Source organism: Prunus avium, chromosome 8, assembly GCF_965620075.1.
Source record: "Prunus avium chromosome 8, drPruAviu1.hap1.1, whole genome shotgun sequence".
Lineage (NCBI taxonomy): Eukaryota > Viridiplantae > Streptophyta > Magnoliopsida > Rosales > Rosaceae > Prunus > Prunus avium.
This window is the reverse complement of record NC_142291.1, coordinates 10,266,363-10,288,465: the sequence shown is the minus strand read 5'-3', so window position 1 is coordinate 10,288,465 and position 22,103 is coordinate 10,266,363. Positions and strand designations below refer to the sequence as shown.

General features: G+C 46.2%; 13 non-coding genes and 2 pseudogenes across 13 annotated transcripts; all 15 read left to right on the top strand.

Moving 5' to 3' along the window:
* The first annotated feature begins 710 nt into the window (after positions 1–710).
* Positions 711–829, top strand: LOC148291811 (5S ribosomal RNA). The gene has a single exon (XR_015827413.1). It is a non-coding gene; the product is annotated as a 5S ribosomal RNA (ribosomal RNA).
* A 750-nt stretch (positions 830–1,579) lies between these two features.
* On the top strand, positions 1,580–1,697 carry LOC148291810 (5S ribosomal RNA; annotated as a pseudogene).
* Positions 1,698–2,449: 752 nt separating this feature from the next.
* On the top strand, positions 2,450–2,568 carry LOC148291809 (5S ribosomal RNA). Its single transcript, XR_015827412.1, has one exon. It is a non-coding gene; the product is annotated as a 5S ribosomal RNA (ribosomal RNA).
* A 753-nt stretch (positions 2,569–3,321) lies between these two features.
* On the top strand, positions 3,322–3,440 carry LOC148291808 (5S ribosomal RNA). The gene has a single exon (XR_015826851.1). It is a non-coding gene; the product is annotated as a 5S ribosomal RNA (ribosomal RNA).
* A 5,405-nt stretch (positions 3,441–8,845) lies between these two features.
* LOC148291807 (5S ribosomal RNA) lies at positions 8,846–8,964 on the top strand. Its single transcript, XR_015827411.1, has one exon. It is a non-coding gene; the product is annotated as a 5S ribosomal RNA (ribosomal RNA).
* A 753-nt stretch (positions 8,965–9,717) lies between these two features.
* LOC148291806 (5S ribosomal RNA) lies at positions 9,718–9,836 on the top strand. The gene has a single exon (XR_015827410.1). It is a non-coding gene; the product is annotated as a 5S ribosomal RNA (ribosomal RNA).
* Positions 9,837–10,589: 753 nt separating this feature from the next.
* Positions 10,590–10,708, top strand: LOC148291805 (5S ribosomal RNA). Its single transcript, XR_015827408.1, has one exon. It is a non-coding gene; the product is annotated as a 5S ribosomal RNA (ribosomal RNA).
* A 753-nt stretch (positions 10,709–11,461) lies between these two features.
* On the top strand, positions 11,462–11,580 carry LOC148291804 (5S ribosomal RNA). Its single transcript, XR_015826833.1, has one exon. It is a non-coding gene; the product is annotated as a 5S ribosomal RNA (ribosomal RNA).
* Positions 11,581–12,333: 753 nt separating this feature from the next.
* Positions 12,334–12,452, top strand: LOC148291803 (5S ribosomal RNA). Its single transcript, XR_015826832.1, has one exon. It is a non-coding gene; the product is annotated as a 5S ribosomal RNA (ribosomal RNA).
* A 753-nt stretch (positions 12,453–13,205) lies between these two features.
* On the top strand, positions 13,206–13,324 carry LOC148291802 (5S ribosomal RNA). Its single transcript, XR_015826831.1, has one exon. It is a non-coding gene; the product is annotated as a 5S ribosomal RNA (ribosomal RNA).
* Positions 13,325–14,077: 753 nt separating this feature from the next.
* Positions 14,078–14,196, top strand: LOC148291801 (5S ribosomal RNA). The gene has a single exon (XR_015827668.1). It is a non-coding gene; the product is annotated as a 5S ribosomal RNA (ribosomal RNA).
* A 1,344-nt stretch (positions 14,197–15,540) lies between these two features.
* LOC148291800 (5S ribosomal RNA) lies at positions 15,541–15,659 on the top strand. The gene has a single exon (XR_015827646.1). It is a non-coding gene; the product is annotated as a 5S ribosomal RNA (ribosomal RNA).
* A 753-nt stretch (positions 15,660–16,412) lies between these two features.
* On the top strand, positions 16,413–16,531 carry LOC148291799 (5S ribosomal RNA). Its single transcript, XR_015827667.1, has one exon. It is a non-coding gene; the product is annotated as a 5S ribosomal RNA (ribosomal RNA).
* A 1,936-nt stretch (positions 16,532–18,467) lies between these two features.
* LOC148291798 (5S ribosomal RNA) lies at positions 18,468–18,586 on the top strand. The gene has a single exon (XR_015827106.1). It is a non-coding gene; the product is annotated as a 5S ribosomal RNA (ribosomal RNA).
* Positions 18,587–19,341: 755 nt separating this feature from the next.
* On the top strand, positions 19,342–19,460 carry LOC148291797 (5S ribosomal RNA; annotated as a pseudogene).
* The last annotated feature ends 2,643 nt before the right edge of the window (positions 19,461–22,103 follow it).

The following is a 22,103-nucleotide window of genomic DNA, read 5'->3' as shown; positions in this document are numbered from 1 at the left end:
GCTTTCCGTCATCTTATTCATCTGGATGTCTTTGTTTTATCACGACCCCTTGGCGCAGCGTGACAATCGGGGCACACTATGATTAAATACTCCTAGAAAGCCTAGGATTAACGAAGGAATTAAAATAGGAAAATAACACAGTTACCAAAAACTTCAAAAACTGGATTTCGGGCTAGTAAACGACATCGGATGCCCGAAAAAGCCCACGACTCATGGCAACGCGATGAGTTCTACTCGCGACGCCGCTGCCTTCGAATCGACGGTTCGTGGGCCCAATTCTGAGGTCGGAGCCCAGATCAGCGGTTTGCCCGATTTGCCGTTGCACGCGCGTCGGTCCAGCTCCTCTCCAACAACTTACGCCATCTGTCCTACATCACGCCGTGGAGCTCCTCTCCAATTAACCGGGCACCGCAAACGAACGAAAGCGAAAAAACAACAGGACTCGACGCCCACTGCCGAAATTATTGGGGTTGTTCTTAACGTTGTCAGTTTTTTTTTTTTTTTTTTTTTGGTTCAATTATCGTAAGGTAGGCCCCACAGCCGATCGGAACCGGCAGTTCGGCAGGCCTGCGCGCGACACATGGTAGGGGTGGCGACGACAAGGCTTGACAGGCCAGGCCATTTCATGCAGGGGGCGTTGGATAGCCAACCCATGGTCATATGGCATGGCTCAAACGTGGCTTATATACTTTTAGGCGTTATAAGCTAACGGATGCGATCATACCAACTCACATGCACCGGATCCCATCAGAACTCCGAAGTTAAGCGAGTTTGGGCGAGAGTAGTACTAGGATGGGTGACCTCCTGGGAAGTCCTCGTGTTGCATCCCTTCTTTTTTTGCCTTGTTGACGTTTCAATTGTCGTGGGCGTTTGCTTTCCGTCATCTTATTCATCTGGATGTCTTTGTTTTATCACGACCCCTTGGCGCAGCGTGACAATCGGGGCACACTATGATTAAATACTCCTAGAAAGCCTAGGATTAACGAAGGAATTAAAATAGGAAAATAACACAGTTACCAAAAACTTCAAAAACTGGATTTCGGGCTAGTAAACGACGTCGGATGCCCGAAAAAGCCCACGACTCATGGCAACGCGATGAGTTTTACTCGCGACGCCGCTGCCTTCGAATCGACGGTTCGTGGGCCCAATTCTGAGGTCGGAGCCCAGATCAGCGGTTTGCCCGATTTACCGTTGCACGCGCGTCGGTCCAGCTCCTCTCCAATAACTTACGCCATCTGTCCTACATCACGCCGTGGAGCTCCTCTCCAATTAACCGGGCACCGCAAATGAACGAAAGCGAAAAAACAACAGGACTCGACGCCCACTGCCGAAATTATTGGGGTTGTTCTTAACGTTGTCAGTTTTTTTTTTTTTTTTTTGGTTCAATTATCGTAAGGTAGGCCCCACAGCCAATCGGAACCGGCAGTTCAGCAGGCCTGCGCGCGACACATGGTAGGGGTGGCGACGACAAGGCTTGACAGGCCAGGCCATTTCATGCAGGGGGCGTTGGATAGCCAACCCATGGTCATATGGCATGGCTCAAACGTGGCTTATATACTTTTAGGCGTTATAAGCTAACGGATGCGATCATACCAACTCACATGCACCGGATCCCATCAGAACTTCGAAGTTAAGCGAGTTTGGGCGAGAGTAGTACTAGGATGGGTGACCTCCTGGGAAGTCCTCGTTTGCATCCCTTCTTTTTTTGCCTTGTTGACGTTTCAATTGTCGTGGGCGTTTGCTTTCCGTCATCTTATTCATCTGGATGTCTTTGTTTTATCACGACCCCTTGGCGCAGCGTGACAATCGGGGCACACTATGATTAAATACTCCTAGAAAGCCTAGGATTAACGAAGGAATTAAAATAGGAAAATAACACAGTTACCAAAAACTTCAAAAACTGGATTTCGGGCTAGTAAACGACATCGGATGCCCGAAAAAGCCCACGACTCATGGCAACGCGATGAGTTCTACTCGCGACGCCGCTGCCTTCGAATCGACGGTTCGTGGGCCCAATTCTGAGGTCGGAGCCCAGATCAGCGGTTTGCCCGATTTGCCGTTGCACGCGCGTCGGTCCAGCTCCTCTCCAACAACTTACGCCATCTGTCCTACATCACGCCGTGGAGCTCCTCTCCAATTAACCGGGCACCGCAAACGAACGAAAGCGAAAAAACAACAGGACTCGACGCCCACTGCCGAAATTATTGGGGTTGTTCTTAACGTTGTCAGTTTTTTTTTTTTTTTTTTTTGGTTCAATTTTCGTAAGGTAGGCCCCACAGCCGATCGGAACCGGCAGTTCGGCAGGCCTGCGCGCGACACATGGTAGGGGTGGCGACGACAAGGCTTGACAGGCCATGCCATTTCATGCGGGGGGCGTTGGATAGCCAACCCATGGTCATATGGCATGGCTCAAACGTGGCTTATATACTTTTAGGCGTTATAAGCTAACGGATGCGATCATACCAACTCACATGCACCGGATCCCATCAGAACTCCGAAGTTAAGCGAGTTTGGGCGAGAGTAGTACTAGGATGGGTGACCTCCTGGGAAGTCCTCGTGTTGCATCCCTTCTTTTTTTGCCTTGTTGACGTTTCAATTGTCGTGGGCGTTTGCTTTCCGTCATCTTATTCATCTGGATGTCTTTGTTTTATCACGACCCCTTGGCGCAGCGTGACAATCGGGGCACACTATGATTAAATACTCCTAGAAAGACTAGGATTAACGAAGGAATTAAAATAGGAAAATAACACAGTTCCCAAAAACTTCAAAAACTGGATTTCGGGCTAGTAAACGACGTCGGATGCCCGAAAAAGCCCACGACTCATGGCAACGCGATGAGTTTTACTCGCGACGCCGCTGCATTCGAATCGACGGTTCGTGGGCCCAATTCTGAGGTCGGAGCCCAGATCAGCGGTTTGCCCGATTTGCCGTTGCACGCGCGTCGGTCCAGCTCCTCTCCAATAACTTACGCCATCTGTCCTACATCACGCCGTGGAGCTCCTCTCCAATTAACCGGGCACCGCAAACGAACGAAAGCGAAAAAACAACAGGACTCGACGCCCACTGCCGAAATTATTGGGGTTGTTCTTAACGTTGTCAGTTTTTTTTTTTTTTTTTTTTTGGTTCAATTTTCGTAAGGTAGGCCCAACAGCCGATCGGAACCGGCAGTTCGGCAGGCCTGCGCGCGACACATGGTAGGGGTGGCGACGACAAGGCTTGACAGGCCATGCCATTTCATGCGGGGGGCGTTGGATAGCCAACCCATGGTCATATGGCATGGCTCAAACGTGGCTTATATACTTTTAGGCGTTATAAGCTAACGGATGCGATCATACCAACGCACATGCACCGGATCCCATCAGAACTCCGAAGTTAAGCGAGTTTGGGCGAGAGTAGTACTAGGATGGGTGACCTCCTGGGAAGTCCTCGTGTTGCATCCCTTCTTTTTTTGCCTTGTTGACGTTTCAATTGTCGTGGGCGTTTGCTTTCCGTCATCTTATTCATCTGGATGTCTTTGTTTTATCACGACCCCTTGGCGCAGCGTGACAATCGGGGCACACTATGATTAAATACTCCTAGAAAGCCTAGGATTAACGAAGGAATTAAAATAGGAAAATAACACAGTTACCAAAAACTTCAAAAACTGGATCTCGGGCTAGTAAACGACGTCGGATGCCCGAAAAAGCCCACGACTCATGGCAACGCAATGAGTTTTTATGTAACCCTAGCCACTGCGCTTCTGCGTTTTGCGCGGCCCTTACGGCCTATCCCCTTAGGTCACCCCACCTGGTCCCCAACCCCTTTAATTACAGTTCCGCCTTTCAGCGTTTTTGAGAAACGAAAGTCGTCACGCCTTCCTATGAAGCCAATAATTCTGGCTTGGGACCGTGAGAGAGACCTCTGCTTGTCGACACGTCTCTCCCTTTGTTTCCCGTGACTCACAGGTGTCGAGACTTCAGGGCCCACTTTTTCTATTTTACTGAGTCCTCGCTCTTTGTGCTTCTGACTTGGTTTCTTTGTTTTATTTACTTTCTTCGCTTTTGGGCTTTTGGGCTTTCGTTTGGGTTGGGCTTTCATTTGGTTTTTGCGTTTCATTGGGTTGGATTTCTGCATGTGTAAGACTGTTGTTAGGGCTTACTGTTTTATTTGTTTCTGTTTGGTTTCGTTTTTGTTTTTGTTTTTGCAACCGTGTTGTAGTTGTTTTTTTCGTGTTTGTTCTTGTATTTAACTGCTTTATTCCCTTTAATTCTTGTTATAACGTTGTTGATGTCTGAATTCTTTAACATTGAGGACAATGTTTATTTCTAAGTTTGGGAAGGGATAGCAAGTCTTTTTCGTTTCGCTTTAATTCTTGCTTTAATTTGTTCTGTTTTCTTTTCAGTTTTGAGTCTTTGTGTTTTCAAGTCACTTTCCGGACATATATGATGAGATTGTGATGAATGTTTAAATGACTTGATTGAAAATGCTCTTAAAAAAAAAAATTAAAAAATTAAAAATAAAAAATTTGTTATTCACTAAATGGCATCGTTCTAGCATGATATGTTTGAAACCCTCTACGCACTTGCCATTTGTTTCATAATTCTCCAGTTGAGGGACTTGCATGATCCAAAGAATTGTATCAAGCATGAATTAGACTTGTATAACCATATAATGTGAGCTTTGAGCCTTGTGCTTCAATTCATGAGTGTTATACACATATTCCACTTTTCTTGTCATCTGAGTTGTTGTTTGATCTCATTATTCATTGATTTGGTTGAGCACTTAAAAGTTACTCATTCTTGTGCAATTTGATTACATGACATTTGAGAAATGATATTAAGGCCCTTTTTGGACCGTTTGTGCCTTTCAAGCTAACCCTATGCATGCTTAAGCATGATTTTCCATTGTTAACCACCTTGAGCCTATATGTATGCCTTTTCTTTCAAGTAACCAGTTATTACTTCTAGCCTTAGCCTGAAAAACAAGAATTTACCTTTCTAAGGAACTCGTGAGCTTTAATTTAGATGTGTTTTTCATGCTAAGTTTGGGAAGGGTTATTACTTTCAAAAAAAAAAAAAAAAAAAAAAAAGGGTGAAAGAAAAGAGAAAAGTCGTGGTTAAGTGGCAATGGTTTCAAATTCAATTCCATGTTTCTTGGTTGTTCAAATGGAAGGAAGGAGTGTGAATCATAATTAGTGGAGGTATAAGGCTTTGTGGTCTATTTGATCACCCAAAAAATAATAAAAGAATGAAAATTTCAAGCGTGATGTTTCAAAGTCTTTTAGTCAACGATTATATGCTCTTACATTGTGAGTTCCTTGGACTTTGTTGTATCCTTATCCTTCATTTCTTACTCACCTTACACCCTTAGCCCCATTACAACCTATAATAAAGACCTAAATTGATCCTAGATGTCATGTGGTTGAATTGCACACATTCTTCTTTTAAGTGTTTAGCATCCTTCTTGAGATCATATTCATGCATGTTTTTCAGCTTGCTAATTTTGAGTTAAGTCCCTTATGGTTTAACTCTATTCTCATGTCTATTATTGAGTGATGCATTGTAACCCTCTTCCGAGTGATTCATTTGTGAGAGGACAACTTAGGTGAGATTTGAAGTTACATTTGTGCTGGGTATGATTTTTGAAGTTGTGTGAAAACTGAAATTGGAGAATGAGTTCCATTTGGCCATCACACTACTACACTTTGAACATGTTGTGTTCTGAACTTTGCTGCCTTGTGAATAATGTCTAAAATGAGTTTTCTTTGTGAAAACTTTTAAGTCATTTGCATAAGTCGCTCTCTCTTTGGAAAGTGTTCGGAAAGTTTTGTTTCGAATCTTGTTTTAGTTTCTGTTTTGCTCGAGGACTAGCAAAAGATAAGTTTGGGAAGTTTGTTCGGTTCATTTTTACACATGATTTTTCATGTTATTCACCCACTATTTTGAGTTAGTTCTTGACATTTTATAGCTTTTTACTTCCTTTTTGTGTTTTCTTAGATTTTACCTTGGTTGGAATGAAAATGAGCTAAAAGTGCATTATTAGTTATAAATTCTGTTTTTGTTCATTTTCGTAGGTCAACTTCTTGGCCTGGGATCAACATGCTCTGGTGCTCGGATGAGGTCATGATCTTCATGAGATTTGTTCCAATGGATGTTAACTACAACATATCCAAATTTGAGCTCCATTGGACAAGTATTGCCTATCCAACCAATCCAGCATGTTACCACAGCTCTGGAAATCCGGATTTGGCCAGCTTTTACCTCCTTTGTGTCATCTTAATTTCTTGTTACCATAACTCTTGGTAACAAGGAATTACCTTTGTAAAAGAGATATTTTCTGAAGTATTTGGCATCTTTGTGAGTCAATGCTTCATAATGGCAAGGGGACAATGGGCAAAAGCTTTAGAGAAAGAATGAGTTTTATATTAAAAGTGTGAGTAGGAAAAGATGGGAAAAGGAGCAAAAGCAATTGGCAATCAGATATGGAGGGAGCCTTTGAACGTGGAAAGCAATTCAATTCTGAATTCTACACAATTGAGAGCAGATTTTGGAGAGTTTTTGGAGCTTGGAGAAAGCCAAGGTGCAGCCAAGAAAAGTGGAGAAGAAGACTTCCACCATTGATGATCTTGAAGCTTTCATCATTTTCTGAAAATCTGTAAACTCTTTCTAATTTCATTTTGAGTTTGTATTTGAAATAAGTATGAGCAACTAAACTCTATAGCTAGGGCTTAGGTTGAAGCCCTAAACATGATTACCTTATTGTTTTGATACTTGAGTGTATGAATTTCTAGATATTGTTGATGAATTCCAATTCACCAAATTAATCTATCCTTGATGTGTGTTTTTCCTTGGTTGGCCATCTTTGAAAGCATGCTTCTTGAGATTGTTGGGATTATGTGTATCTTCATGTTATCCTAAGCAATAAATGGATGAAGTAAGAATCATCCATGTGAATTGGTTTCTTGAATACCTAATGTAAACACCATGCTATTAGGATTCTTGTGATGTTCATATTCTCTTTGAACTTAATGGGTTCTCCTTGTAATTGAATCAAAGTACGAACCATACCTAGGTTCGGTTATGAGGAGGGCACAAGTATTGTAGCACGAACCATGCACTTTACGTATATTAGAGAGAATCAATGCGTCTTGAGCCACGACCCATGGCCTTGATTGCGAACATTTTCATCAACACGTTTAGAGTTCATCACTTGAGTATTCATGAACTTGGGTAGAATTGTTTAGGGTGGATTCCGAAACCCTAGTGTTTGTTACTTTTTAATTCCACTCTTTGATATTTCATCTCTGCCTTTCTCATTTCAATTCAAAGTCCATTTACTTTCATGCAATAGAAATAGGTCACTTGAAACAAATCAAAACCCCCCCAATGTGTGTGTGAGTTGTGTGTTTGATACGTGGTGTGTCTTTGATACTGAATTTTATTTGTTTCCGTAATTGTTTTGGACTTTTGGTCCGTGTTGTGTTCTTGCATTTTCTGTTCTGAATCCAACCGTATAAAGAAAGTGAATTTTCGACGTACGGTTGGAAAGTTATAGGCAAAACACTGGACAGAGGTCGAAACTGAAAAACAGAGAAACGAATTTGCCCAAAAACGACCGGTCGTTACTGTTCACGACCGGTCGCTCATCACACGTTTATTGAAATTTCGACTCTGCCCAAAAACGACCGGCCATCACTGTTCACGCGACCGGTCGTCACTGTTCACTGTTCACGACTGTTCATGCCACTGTTCACTGTTCACTGTACTGTTCACAGGTGGTAAACAGGTGATAAAATGGCGATAGAAAATGCTGTTTGTGTTTTTCTTTAGTTTTCTTGTGTTGTTTCATTTCTTTTGCACTTCTTTACTTATTTTTAGTTTCCATTTTGCATTTGCGTATTTGTGGTGTGTCAATTAAGTGTTCTTTACGTACTCAAATTAGAACTTATAGGGAGCCGACAAGTTCTTCGTGGGATCGACCCCGTACTTACATAATCTATACTTCATTAGATTCGTGCACTTGCGGGTATTTTTAATTGGTTGTTTGCACATTAATTTGTGTCCTTTTAGGAATGCAACAGGTGACCTCCTGGGAAGTCCTCGTGTTGCATCCCTTCTTTTTTTGCCTTGTTGACGTTTCAATTGTCGTGGGCGTTTGCTTTCCGTCATCTTATTCATCTGGATGTCTTTGTTTTATCACGACCCCTTGGCGCAGCGTGACAATCGGGGCACACTATGATTAAATACTCCTAGAAAGCCTAGGATTAACGAAGGAATTAAAATAGGAAAATAACACAGTTACCAAAAACTTCAAAAACTGGATTTCGGGCTAGTAAACGACGTCGGATGCCCGAAAAAGCCCACGACTCATGGCAACGCAATGAGTTTTACTCGCGACGCCGTTGCCTTCGAATCGACGGTTCGTGGGCCCAATTCTGAGGTCGGAGCCCAGATCAGCGGTTTGCCCGATTTGCCGTTGCACGCGCGTCGGTCCAGCTCCTCTCCAATAACTTACGCCATCTGTCCTACATCACCCCGTGGAGCTCGTCTCCAATTAACCGGGCACCGCAAACGAACGAAAGCGAAAAAACAGCAGGACTCGACGCCCACTGCCGAAATTATTGGGGTTGTTCTTAACGTTGTCAGTTTTTTTGTTTTTTTTGTTTTGGTTCAATTATCGTAAGGTAGGCCCCACAGCCGATCGGAACCGGCAGTTCGGCAGGCCTGCGCGCGACACGTGGTAGGGGTGGCGACGACAAGGCTTGAAAGGCCATGCCATTTCATGCGGGGGGCGTTGGATAGCCAACCCATGGTCATATGGCATGGCTCAAACGTGGCTTATATACTTTTAGGCGTTATAAGCTAACGGATGCGATCATACCAACTCACATGCACCGGATCCCATCAGAACTCCGAAGTTAAGCGAGTTTGGGCGAGAGTAGTACTAGGATGGGTGACCTCCTGGGAAGTCCTCGTGTTGCATCCCTTCTTTTTTTGCCTTGTTGACGTTTCAATTGTCGTGGGCGTTTGCTTTCCGTCATCTTATTCCTCTGGATGTCTTTGTTTTATCACGACCCCTTGGCGCAGCGTGACAATCGGGGCACACTATGATTAAATACTCCTAGAAAGCCTAGGATTAACGAAGGAATTAAAATAGGAAAATAACACAGTTACCAAAAACTTCAAAAACTGGATTTCGGGCTAGTAAACGACGTCGGATGCCCGAAAAAGCCCACGACTCATGGCAACGCAACGAGTTTTACTCGCGACGCCGTTGCCTTCGAATCGACGGTTCGTGGGCCCAATTCTGAGGTCGGAGCCCAGATCAGCGGTTTGCCCGATTTGCCGTTGCACGCGCGTCGGTCCAGCTCCTCTCCAATAACTTACGCCATCTGTCCTACATCACCCCGTGGAGCTCGTCTCCAATTAACCGGGCACCGCAAACGAACGAAAGCGAAAAAACAGCAGGACTCGACGCCCACTGCCGAAATTATTGGGGTTGTTCTTAACGTTGTCAGTTTTTTTGTTTTTTTTGTTTTGGTTCAATTATCGTAAGGTAGGCCCCACAGCCGATCGGAACCGGCAGTTCGGCAGGCCTGCGCGCGACACGTGGTAGGGGTGGCGACGACAAGGCTTGAAAGGCCATGCCATTTCATGCGGGGGGCGTTGGATAGCCAACCCATGGTCATATGGCATGGCTCAAACGTGGCTTATATACTTTTAGGCGTTATAAGCTAACGGATGCGATCATACCAACTCACATGCACCGGATCCCATCAGAACTCCGAAGTTAAGCGAGTTTGGGCGAGAGTAGTACTAGGATGGGTGACCTCCTGGGAAGTCCTCGTGTTGCATCCCTTCTTTTTTTGCCTTGTTGACGTTTCAATTGTCGTGGGCGTTTGCTTTCCGTCATCTTATTCCTCTGGATGTCTTTGTTTTATCACGACCCCTTGGCGCAGCGTGACAATCGGGGCACACTATGATTAAATACTCCTAGAAAGCCTAGGATTAACGAAGGAATTAAAATAGGAAAATAACACAGTTACCAAAAACTTCAAAAACTGGATTTCGGGCTAGTAAACGACGTCGGATGCCCGAAAAAGCCCACGACTCATGGCAACGCAACGAGTTTTACTCGCGACGCCGTTGCCTTCGAATCGACGGTTCGTGGGCCCAATTCTGAGGTCGGAGCCCAGATCAGCGGTTTGCCCGATTTGCCGTTGCACGCGCGTCGGTCCAGCTCCTCTCCAATAACTTACGCCATCTGTCCTACATCACCCCGTGGAGCTCGTCTCCAATTAACCGGGCACCGCAAACGAACGAAAGCGAAAAAACAGCAGGACTCGACGCCCACTGCCGAAATTATTGGGGTTGTTCTTAACGTTGTCAGTTTTTTTGTTTTTTTTGTTTTGGTTCAATTATCGTAAGGTAGGCCCCACAGCCGATCGGAACCGGCAGTTCGGCAGGCCTGCGCGCGACACGTGGTAGGGGTGGCGACGACAAGGCTTGACAGGCCATGCCATTTCATGCGGGGGGCGTTGGATAGCCAACCCATGGTCATATGGCATGGCTCAAACGTGGCTTATATACTTTTAGGCGTTATAAGCTAACGGATGCGATCATACCAACTCACATGCACCGGATCCCATCAGAACTCCGAAGTTAAGCGAGTTTGGGCGAGAGTAGTACTAGGATGGGTGACCTCCTGGGAAGTCCTCGTGTTGCATCCCTTCTTTTTTTGCCTTGTTGACGTTTCAATTGTCGTGGGCGTTTGCTTTCCGTCATCTTATTCATCTGGATGTCTTTGTTTTATCACGACCCCTTGGCGCAGCGTGACAATCGGGGCACACTATGATTAAATACTCCTAGAAAGCCTAGGATTAACGAAGGAATTAAAATAGGAAAATAACACAGTTACCAAAAACTTCAAAAACTGGATTTCGGGCTAGTAAACGACGTCGGATGCCCGAAAAAGCCCACGACTCATGGCAACGCAACGAGTTTTACTCGCGACGCCGTTGCCTTCGAATCGACGGTTCGTGGGCCCAATTCTGAGGTCGGAGCCCAGATCAGCGGTTTGCCCGATTTGCCGTTGCACGCGCGTCGGTCCAGCTCCTCTCCAATAACTTACGCCATCTGTCCTACATCACCCCGTGGAGCTCGTCTCCAATTAACCGGGCACCGCAAACGAACGAAAGCGAAAAAACAGCAGGACTCGACGCCCACTGCCGAAATTATTAGGGTTGTTCTTAACGTTGTCAGTTTTTTTGTTTTTTTTGTTTTGGTTCAATTATCGTAAGGTAGGCCCCACAGCCGATCGGAACCGGCAGTTCGGCAGGCCTGCGCGCGACACGTGGTAGGGGTGGCGACGACAAGGCTTGACAGGCCATGCCATTTCATGCGGGGGGCGTTGGATAGCCAACCCATGGTCATATGGCATGGCTCAAACGTGGCTTATATACTTTTAGGCGTTATAAGCTAACGGATGCGATCATACCAACCCACATGCACCGGATCCCATCAGAACTCCGAAGTTAAGCGAGTTTGGGCGAGAGTAGTACTAGGATGGGTGACCTCCTGGGAAGTCCTCGTGTTGCATCCCTTCTTTTTTTGCCTTGTTGACGTTTCAATTGTCGTGGGCGTTTGCTTTCCGTCATCTTATTCATCTGGATGTCTTTGTTTTATCACGACCCCTTGGCGCAGCGTGACAATCGGGGCACACTATGATTAAATACTCCTAGAAAGCCTAGGATTAACGAAGGAATTAAAATAGGAAAATAACACAGTTACCAAAAACTTCAAAAACTGGATTTCGGGCTAGTAAACGACGTCGGATGCCCGAAAAAGCCCACGACTCATGGCAACGCAACGAGTTTTACTCGCGACGCCGTTGCCTTCGAATCGACGGTTCGTGGGCCCAATTCTGAGGTCGGAGCCCAGATCAGCGGTTTGCCCGATTTGCCGTTGCACGCGCGTCGGTCCAGCTCCTCTCCAATAACTTACGCCATCTGTCCTACATCACCCCGTGGAGCTCGTCTCCAATTAACCGGGCACCGCAAACGAACGAAAGCGAAAAAACAGCAGGACTCGACGCCCACTGCCGAAATTATTAGGGTTGTTCTTAACGTTGTCAGTTTTTTTGTTTTTTTTGTTTTGGTTCAATTATCGTAAGGTAGGCCCCACAGCCGATCGGAACCGGCAGTTCGGCAGGCCTGCGCGCGACACGTGGTAGGGGTGGCGACGACAAGGCTTGACAGGCCATGCCATTTCATGCGGGGGGCGTTGGATAGCCAACCCATGGTCATATGGCATGGCTCAAACGTGGCTTATATACTTTTAGGCGTTATAAGCTAACGGATGCGATCATACCAACCCACATGCACCGGATCCCATCAGAACTCCGAAGTTAAGCGAGTTTGGGCGAGAGTAGTACTAGGATGGGTGACCTCCTGGGAAGTCCTCGTGTTGCATCCCTTCTTTTTTTGCCTTGTTGACGTTTCAATTGTTGTGGGCGTTTGCTTTCCGTCATCTTACTCATCTGGATGTCTTTGTTTTATCACGACCCCTTGGCGCAGCGTGACAATCGGGGCACACTATGATTAAATACTCCTAGAAAGCCTAGGATTAACGAAGGAATTAAAATAGGAAAATAATACAGTTACCAAAAACTTCAAAAACTGGATTTCGGGCTAGTAAACGACGTCGGATGCCTGAAAAAGCCCACGACTCATGGCAACGCAATGAGTTTTACTCGCGACACCGTTGCCTTCGAATCGACGGTTCGTGGGCCCAATTCTGAGGTCGGAGCCCAGATCAGCGGTTTGCCCGATTTGCCGTTGCACGCGCGTCGGTCCAGCTCCTCTCCAATAACTTACGCCATCTGTCCTACATCACCCCGTGGAGCTCGTCTCCAATTAACCGGGCACCGCAAACGAACGAAAGCGAAAAAACAGCAGGACTCGACGCCCACTGCCGAAATTATTAGGGTTGTTCTTAACGTTGTCAGTTTTTTTGTTTTTTTTGTTTTGGTTCAATTATCGTAAGGTAGGCCCCACAGCCGATCGGAACCGGCAGTTCGGCAGGCCTGCGCGCGACACGTGGTAGGGGTGGCGACGACAAGGCTTGACAGGCCATGCCATTTCATGCGGGGGGCGTTGGATAGCCAACCCATGGTCATATGGCATGGCTCAAACGTGGCTTATATACTTTTAGGCGTTATAAGCTAACGGATGCGATCATACCAACCCACATGCACCGGATCCCATCAGAACTCCGAAGTTAAGCGAGTTTGGGCGAGAGTAGTACTAGGATGGGTGACCTCCTGGGAAGTCCTCGTGTTGCATCCCTTCTTTTTTTGCCTTGTTGACGTTTCAATTGTTGTGGGCGTTTGCTTTCCGTCATCTTACTCATCTGGATGTCTTTGTTTTATCACGACCCCTTGGCGCAGCGTGACAATCGGGGCACACTATGATTAAATACTCCTAGAAAGCCTAGGATTAACGAAGGAATTAAAATAGGAAAATAATACAGTTACCAAAAACTTCAAAAACTGGATTTCGGGCTAGTAAACGACGTCGGATGCCTGAAAAAGCCCACGACTCATGGCAACGCAATGAGTTTTACTCGCGACACCGTTGCCTTCGAATCGACGGTTCGTGGGCCCAATTCTGAGGTCGGAGCCCAGATCAGCGGTTTGCCCGATTTGCCGTTGCACGCGCGTCGGTGCAGCTCCTCTCCAATAACTTACGCCATCTGTCCTACATCACCCCGTGGAGCTCATCTCCAATTAACCGGGCACCGCAAACGAACGAAAGCGAAAAAACAGCAGGACTCGACGCCCACTGCCGAAATTATTGGGGTTGTTCTTAACGTTGTCAGTTTTTTTGTTTTTTTTGTTTTGGTTGAATTATCGTAAGGGAGGCCCCACAGCCGATCGGAACCGGCAGTTCGGCAGGCCTGCGCGCGACACGTGGTAGCGGTGGCGACGACAAGGCTTGACAGGCCATGCCATTTCATGCGGGGGGCGTTGGATAGCCAACCCATGGTCATATGGCATGGCTCAAACGTGGCTTATATACTTTTAGGCGTTATAAGCTAACGGATGCGATCATACCAACTCACATGCACCGGATCCCATCAGATCTCCGAAGTTAAGCGAGTTTGGGCGAGAGTAGTACTAGGATGGGTGACCTCCTGGGAAGTCCTCGTGTTGCATCCCTTCTTTTTTTGCCTTGTTGACGTTTCAATTGTCGTGGGCGTTTGCTTTCCGTCATCTTATTCATCTGGATGTCTTTGTTTTATCACGACCCCTGGGCGCAGCGTGACAATCGGGGCACACTATGATTAAATACTCCTAGAAAGCCTAGGATTAACGAAGGAATTAAAATAGGAAAATAACACAGTTACCAAAAACTTCAAAAACTGGATTTCGGGCTAGTAAACGACGTCGGATGCCCGAAAAAGCCCACGACTCATGGCATCGCAATCAGTTTTATTCGCGACGCCGTTGCCTTCGAATCGACGGTTCGTGGGCCCAATTCTGAGGTCGGAGCCCAGATCAGCGGTTTGCCCGATTTGCCGTTGCACGCGCGTCGGTGCAGCTCCTCTCCAATAACTTACGCCATCTGTCCTACATCACCCCGTGGAGCTCGTCTCCAATTAACCGGGCACCGCAAACGAACGAAAGCGAAAAAACAGCAGGACTCGACGCCCACTGCCGAAATTATTGGGGTTGTTCTTAACGTTGTCAGTTTTGGGGAGAGTAGTACTAGGATGGGTGACCTCCTGGGAAGTCCTCGTGTTGCATCCCTTCTTTTTTTGCCTTTTTGACGTTTCAATTGTCGTGGGCGTTTGCTTTCCGTCATCTTATTCATCTGGATGTCTTTGTTTTATCACGACCCCTTGGCGCAGCGTGACAATCGGGGCACACTATGATTAAATACTCCTAGAAAGCCTAGGATTAACGAAGGAATTAAAATAGGAAAATAACACAGTTACCAAAAACTTCAAAAACTGGATTTCGGGCTAGTAAACGACGTCGGATGCCCGAAAAAGCCCACGACTCATGGCATCGCAATGAGTTTTACTCGCGACGCCGTTGCCTTCGAATCGACGGTTCGTGGGCCCAATTCTGAGGTCGGAGCCCAGATCAGCGGTTTGCCCGATTTGCCGTTGCACGCGCGTCGGTCCAGCTCCTCTCCAATAACTTACGCCATCTGTCCTACATCACCCCGTGGAGCTCGTCTCCAATTAACCGGGCACCGCAAACGAACGAAAGCGAAAAAACAGCAGGACTCGACGCCCACTGCCGAAATTATTGGGGTTGTTCTTAACGTTGTCAGTTTTTTTGTTTTTTTTGTTTTGGTTCAATTATCGTAAGGTAGGCCCCACAGCCGATCGGAACCGGCAGTTCGGCAGGCCTGCGCGCGACACGTGGTAGGGGTGGCGACGACAAGGCTTGACAGGCCATGCCATTTCATGCGGGGGGCGTTGGATAGCCAACCCATGGTCATATGGCATGGCTCAAACGTGGCTTATATACTTTTAGGCGTTATAAGCTAACGGATGCGATCATACCAACTCACATGCACCGGATCCCATCAGAACTCCGAAGTTAAGCGAGTTTGGGCGAGAGTAGTACTAGGATGGGTGACCTCCTGAGAAGTCCTCGTGTTGCATCCCTTCTTTTTTTGCCTTGTTGACGTTTCAATTGTCGTGGGCGTTTGCTTTCCGTCATCTTACTCATCTGGATGTCTTTGTTTTATTACGACCCCTTGGCGCAGCGTGACAATCGGGGCACACTATGATTAAATACTCCTAGAAAGCCTAGGATTAACGAAGGAATTAAAATAGGAAAATAATACAGTTACCAAAAACTTCAAAAACTGGATTTCGGGCTAGTAAACGACGTCGGATGCCCGAAAAAGCCCACGACTCATGGCAACGCAATGAGTTTTACTCGCGACACCGTTTCCTTTGAATCGACGGTTCGTGGGCCCAATTCTGAGGTCCGAGCCCAGATCAGCGGTTTGCCCGATTTGCCGTTGCACGCGCGTCGGTGCAGCTCCTCTCCAATAACTTACGCCATCTGTCCTACATCACCCCGTGGAGCTCATCTCCAATTAACCGGGCACCGCAAACGAACGAAAGCGAAAAAACAGCAGGACTCGACGCCCACTGCCGAAATTATTGGGGTTGTTCTTAACGTTGTCAGTTTTTTTGTTTTTTTTGTTTTGGTTCAATTATCGTAAGGTAGGCCCCACAGCCGATCGGAACCGGCAGTTCGGCAGGCCTGCGCGCGACACGTGGTAGGGGTGGCGACGACAAGGCTTGACAGGCCATGCCATTTCATGCGGGGGGCGTTGGATAGCCAACCCATGGTCATATGGCATGGCTCAAACGTGGCTTATATACTTTTAGGCGTTATAAGCTAACGGATGCGATCATACCAACTCACATGCACCGGATCCCATCAGATCTCCGAAGTTAAGCGAGTTTGGGCGAGAGTAGTACTAGGATGGGTGACCTCCTGGGAAGTCCTCGTGTTGCATCCCTTCTTTTTTTGCCTTGTTGACGTTTCAATTGTCGTGGGCGTTTGCTTTCCGTCATCTTATTCATCTGGATGTCTTTGTTTTATCACGACCCCTGGGCGCAGCGTGACAATCGGGGCACACTATGATTAAATACTCCTAGAAAGCCTAGGATTAACGAAGGAATTAAAATAGGAAAATAACACAGTTACCAAAAACTTCAAAAACTGGATTTCGGGCTAGTAAACGACGTCGGATGCCCGAAAAAGCCCACGACACATGGCATCGCAATGAGTTTTATTCGCGACGCCGTTGCCTTCGAATCGACGGTTCGTGGGCCCAATTCTGAGGTCGGAGCCCAGATCAGCGGTTTGCCCGATTTGCCGTTGCACGCGCGTCGGTCCAGCTCCTCTCCAATAACTTACGCCATCTGTCCTACATCACCCCGTGGAGCTCGTCTCCAATTAACCGGGCACCGCAAATGAACGAAAGCGAAAAAACAGCAGGACTCGACGCCCACTGCCGAAATTATTGGGGTTGTTCTTAACGTTGTCAGTTTTGGGGAGAGTAGTACTAGGATGGGTGACCTCCTGGGAAGTCCTCGTGTTGCATCCCTTCTTTTTTTGCCTTGTTGACGTTTCAATTGTCGTGGGCGTTTGCTTTCCGTCATCTTATTCATCTGGATGTCTTTGTTTTATCACGACCCCTTGGCGCAGCGTGACAATCGGGGCACACTATGATTAAATACTCCTAGAAAGCCTAGGATTAACGAAGGAATTAAAATAGGAAAATAACACAGTTACCAAAAACTTCAAAAACTGGATTTCGGGCTAGTAAACGACGTCGGATGCCCGAAAAAGCCCACGACTCATGGCAACGCAATGAGTTTTACTCGCGACGCCGTTGCCTTCGAATCGACGGTTCGTGGGCCCAATTCTGAGGTCGGAGCCCAGATCAGCGGTTTGCCCGATTTGCCGTTGCACGCGCGTCGGTCCAGCTCCTCTCCAATAACTTACGCCATCTGTCCTACATCACCCCGTGGAGCTCGTCTCCAATTAACCGGGCACCGCAAACGAACGAAAGCGAAAAAACAGCAGGACTCGACGCCCACTGCCGAAATTATTGGGGTTGTTCTTAACGTTGTCAGTTTTGGCGAGAGTAGTACTAGGATGGGTGACCTCCTGGGAAGTCCTCGTGTTGCATCCCTTCTTTTTTTGCCTTGTTGACGTTTCAATTGTCGTGGGCGTTTGCTTTCCGTCATCTTATTCATCTGGATGTCTTTGTTTTATCACGACCCCGTGGCGCAGCGTGACAATCGGGGCACACTATGATTAAATACTCCTAGAAAGCCTAGGATTAACGAAGGAATTAAAATAGGAAAATAACACAGTTACCAAAAACTTCAAAAACTGGATTTCGGGCTAGTAAACGACGTCAGATGCCCGAAAAAGCCCACGACTCATGGCAACGCAATGAGTTTTACTCGCGACGCCGTTGCCTTCGAATCGACGGTTCGTGGGCCCAATTCTGAGGTCGGAGCCCAGATCAGCGGTTTGCCCGATTTGCCGTTGCACGCGCGTCGGTCCAGCTCCTCTCCAATAACTTACGCCATCTGTCCTACATCACCCCGTGGAGCTCGTCTCCAATTAACCGGGCACCGCAAACGAACGAAAGCGAAAAAACAACAGGACTCGACGCCCACTGCCGAAATTATTGGGGTTGTTCTTAACGTTGTCAGTTTTTTTGTTTTTTTTTGTTTTGGTTCAATTATCGTAAGGTAGGCCCCACAGCCGATCGGAACCGGCAGTTCGGCAGGCCTGCGCGCGACACATGGTAGGGGTGGCGACGACAAGGCCTGACAGGCCATGCCATTTCATGCGGGGGACGTTGGATAGCCAACCCATGGTCATATGGCATGGCTCAAACGTGGCTTATATACTTTTGGGCGTTATAAGCTAACGGATACGATCATACCAACTCACATGCACCGGATCCCATCAGAACTCCGAAGTTAAGCGAGTTTGGGCGAGAGTAGCACTAGGATGGGTGACCTCCTGGGAAGTCCTCGTGTTGCATCCCTTCTTTTTTTGCCTTGTTGACGTATCAATTGTCGTGGGCGTTTGCTTTCCGTCATCTTATTCATCTGGATGTCTTTGTTTTATCACGACCCCGTGGCGCAACGTGACAATCGGGGCACACTATGATTAAAAACTCCTAGAAAGCCTAGGATTAACGAAGGAATTAAAATAGGAAAATAACACAGTTACCAAAAACTTCAAAAACTGGATTTCGGGCTAGTAAACGACGTCAGATGCCCGAAAAAGCCCACGACTCATGGCAACGCAATGAGTTTTACTCGCGACGCCGTTGCCTTCGAATCGACGGTTCGTGGGCCCAATTCTGAGGTCGGAGCCCAGATCAGCGGTTTGCCCGATTTGCCGTTGCACGCGCGTCGGTCCAGCTCCTCTCCAATAACTTACGCCATCTGTCCTACATCACCCCGTGGAGCTCGTCTCCAATTAACCGGGCACCGCAAACGAACGTAAGCGAAAAAACAACAGGACTCGACGCCCACTGCCGAAATTATTGGGGTTGTTCTTAACGTTGTCAGTTTTTTTGTTTTTTTTTTGTTTTGGTTCAATTATCGTAAGGTAGGCCCCACATCCGATCGGAACCGGCAGTTCGGCAGGCCTGCGCGCGACACATGGTAGGGGTGGCGACGACAAGGCCTGACAGGCCATGCCATTTCATGCGGGGGGCGTTGGATAGCCAACCCATGGTCATATGGCATGGTTCAAACGTGGCTTATATACTTTTAGGCGTTATAAGCTAATGGATGCGATCATACAAACTCACATGCACCGGATCCCATCAGAACTCCGAAGTTAAGCGAGTTTGGGCGAGAGTAGCACTAGGATGGGTGACCTCCTGGGAAGTCCTCGTGTTGCATCCCTTCTTTTTTTGCCTTGTTGACGTATCAATTGTCGTGGGCGTTTGCTTTCCGTCATCTTATTCATCTGGATGTCTTTGTTTTATCACGACCCCTTGGCGCAGCGTGACAATCGGGGCACACTATGATTAAATACTCCTAGAAAGCCTAGGATTAACGAAGGAATTAAAATAGGAAAATAACACAGTTACCAAAAACTTCAAAAACTGGATTTCGGGCTAGTAAACGACGTCGGATGCCCGAAAAAGCCCACGACTCATGGCAGCGCAATGAGTTTTACTCGCGACGCCGTTGCCTTCGAATCGACGGTTCGTGGGCCCAATTCTGAGGTCGGAGCCCAGATCAGCGGTTTGCCCGATTTGCCGTTGCACGCGCGTCGGTCCAGCTCCTCTCCAATAACTTACGCCATCTGTCCTACATCACCCCGTGGAGCTCGTCTCCAATTAACCGGGCACCGCAAACGAACGAAAGCGAAAAAACAGCAGGACTCGACGCCCACTGCCGAAATTATTGGGGTTGTTCTTAACGTTGTCAGTTTTTTTGTTTTGGTTCAATTATCGTAAGGTAGGCTGTTAAGCTCATAATTTCATACATATACATGCCCAATTTACTTACTTCTTTTGCTTAGTTCCTATAATTCTAAGTTATTTCCCTCCCTTTGTGTGTTTTGTAGGCCAATAGAGCAAGAGAGCATAATTCATGCAATTCAAGCATGTTAAGGCCTAATTTGGATGAATGGAAGAAACTCATTTTGGCTACAGCCCCCTGCCAGTCCAGTTCCGTAGGTCATATTGCAAGCTTTGTTTCAGCAACCTACACAGCTCGGATGAGGCAGCATTCTTCATGAAAGTTGTTCCAATGGGTATGTACTATAACATATCCAAAATTAAGCCCCATTGGATAAATATGGAGTCTGTTACCTAGCAAACACAGAGCCATGCTCAGGATGGATTTTATCAGCGCGCAAAATGAGTTAGCAATTTGTTTTGGCCTTAACTTCCTCCTCCGACCTTGAATTGGCCCAAATGAAATATGGCTGGAAAGAAGACATTCTGAACTTCAATTTCGAGTGCTTAAAGTCCTAATTTGATTAAGAGAAGCCCAAGTTGTAAGCCCTTGAAGTTGCTGGTTATGCTGACCTCAGCATGTGCTGGTTGGATGCTTGGTCATGGTGAGCTAGGTATGAGCTATCATTTCTGGTTGGAAGCTTGGTCATGGTGACATGAAGATGAGCTAGGGCTGCTAGTGGGATCTATTAGTGAAGTGCATCAACCAATTCAGATTTTATAATGCAAGTGTTGTATGCATTAGTGAAGTGCATCAACCAATTCATCTTTTATAATGCAAGTGTTGTATGCATTAGCCATATTGAATTCAGATTTGTCACTCCCCTCTCCCTATAAATACCACATCCATTCCACATTCAAGACACAACAAATCCTGAGATTCACAACCCCCACAATTCACTCCAACCATCCTCAAACACTCTCAAAATCCCAAACACTCCAACAATCACCAAAACAACTCCAGCAAACCTCTCTTCCATTTCCCTACGAATTTCATCTTCCTTAGCCATCACCACTCACTCAAACTCATCCCAAATCACCTCCATATCCTTCATACATCTTTCTAGAAGTGGGGAAGCTCTTGGAGAAGCATTAGAAGTGGAGAAGCACTTGGAGAAGCCTTGGACACCACAAGAACTTCAGAAAAAGGGTTTTTCTACTCTTATTGTATTCATTATGTTTTCTCATTTCTGTTCAAGTCTCTTTTCCATTATGAGTAGCTAAATCCATAACTAGGGCTTCGATGTAACCTAACATGAATATTCTGGGTTTATAAGTTTGGAGTTTCAAGTTTGATTCATGATTCATGTTCTTATTCATTATGCTTATAAGTTAACATGCTTGTTTGAATGATTGATCACCATTAGAACTTGTTTGTTAACTATCTTGGTTTGAATTAAGAGTATACACCATGCTTTAATTCGAATTGAACTATGAATAGGAAGAGTATGTATGGACATTCGACAACAGGGATTAGATACATACTTGGTTGTTTAAAATGTTCTTCTATGCTTAATGGGTTCCTAATGCTTAATTTTAGGTTAGACAACAAATGATCAAATTAGGGAATTAGGAACACAAGGTTAGGACCAAACACCATGGCCTAATCATACTTTAGCTAGAATCAATCTTTGAATCTGAATTAGACTTGTTACTTGAATCTTTATAACCCAGAATTGAATTGTTATGGTGATTCGAATGCCCTAGTCTCAAAATCTGTTTTCCAACTCTTAAAACCACTCTTTGTTACATTTGTTTACTTGTTTTTGTTTGCAATTTCATTTTGCTTCTTTTGTTCAACAATCACAACCACTCTTGTTTTAAATTCTGTTTTAGACATAACCTCCTACTTTCTTGAATTTGGTAATCTAAGTACATAACTAGTTTTAACTTCTCAGTCTTCGTGGGTACGACCTCGTACTTGTCTTGCTATACTACTAATTGCCCCGTACAATTGCGAGTTAACATAATATTAACAACAAATTTTGGCGCCGTTGCCGGGGACTGAACGAAAGTTCTTCCCTGGTTATGTGCCCAAGGTTACCCTATTCTTTTTAGTGTTTCTAATTAATCTAATTTT